Here is a 1,529-nt window from a genome sequence, read left to right on the forward strand (position 1 = left end):
CCCTGTCAAACTGATAAAAAAATTCCAGGTTCCGATAATCATCCACACTGCACCGAGATCCGACTCACTCATCAGTAAAGAAAACGTAGAATTATTTTTTGCATTTTGAGCAGTTACGGTCATAAATTTTAAATCATTCATTCAATATTTCCAATCGTCTGGTAAATCTTGATAATAAAATTTTGAGAGCTAACTCGTTGCATTAAATGTTAACAGTAGCACACAACACACAAAAGTAGATTTATAGTAAAAAAAGAATCTCGCGCTGTAATATTACTCAATTAAAATATAATTTAGATTTTCCACAAATATGAAGTAATAGCATAACTATAAATTGTTTTTAGAAAGAGGCGTAGCCAGTAGAGCTACTAGAGATTACTCTTTATAGTACGTCATAAAATACAGTATTACGTCATAAAATAGCGAGTCCTAAGACAAGTAAAAAACATCTGAACTTGTGCAGCGTCTTCTAGGAACGGTGCATCCAGTGGAATGGTGCATCGTGACACCTGGGTACCTGGGCCGAAGGCTCTACTCCTTGTGGAACAATTGGTTAGAAGTTCTAAGGTTGATAAAAAATAACCTGGTGATGAACTTGAATGATTTTGAATTGTAAAATAATAACATTTTGAAAAAAGCATCGAAGATGGTCTAAGTGATGGGAAAGCTGTACAGGAACGTCTTCTAGGATTGAACTCCTGTTGTACCATATACTAGGATTAAACCCTCTAATTTTATAAAATTTAAGAGCACACTCATCTATCTTAATCAGTTTTTCAGTTTCTTCTTCTGTTAGAGTTTCAAGCATGTCTTGGTATACCTTGTGATTCATGGACTTGAGATTTTAAAATTTTACAGTATAAGATTCCAGATAAAATCCAATTTGAGCTATTAGCAGAAAAAAAAAAAAAAAAAAAAAAAACTATTAGCAAAACGTGCTAAAATTTTACCATTACCTTTAATTCCACTGCTTAGTAGATCACCAAGTATACTATATTCTCAAGTTAAAAAACCGATCTTAAATTCTCGGGAATCCGTGAATTGTACGCAGTTCGAATCAGAAACGAAATTAACGCCGTAGTTCAGATTATGACTTACTTTTATTTATAAGTCCATTGTTTGAGTGGCAAAGTATGGCGAAATGCCCCTAAAGTAATATAATATCACTTCGCTGGTTTTAAATACTGCGGTAGAAAGAAAATATGCAATGTAGAGCAGGTTTCCATCTTTTTTCAACATTTTGAAATCAGCCGATAGAATATTCGAAGTAAGCAATATTCTCGTTGCCATTCTGCAAAAGATAAATTTAATAGTCTTTTTTTCCCATCACGGCGTGCCTTGTGACGAAGATTTAACATATTGTAACCAATATAGCTACTAGAAATACTCTTACTTTATAGTAGCCTTAGTAAACAACCCTTATCTCAGGTCTATTGGACGTCGCTCGATCTGTCGGTCAATACAATCGTTAATTTAAATTCTAAATCCATTGTTTTAAGACAGACAAGTTTTATTATAGATTGGCTGCA

This window comes from Stegodyphus dumicola, chromosome 2 (genome assembly GCF_044657685.1).
Source record: "Stegodyphus dumicola isolate Sdum_Otavi_A_Nest chromosome 2, ASM4465768v1".
Taxonomy (NCBI): Eukaryota; Metazoa; Arthropoda; class Arachnida; order Araneae; family Eresidae; genus Stegodyphus; species Stegodyphus dumicola.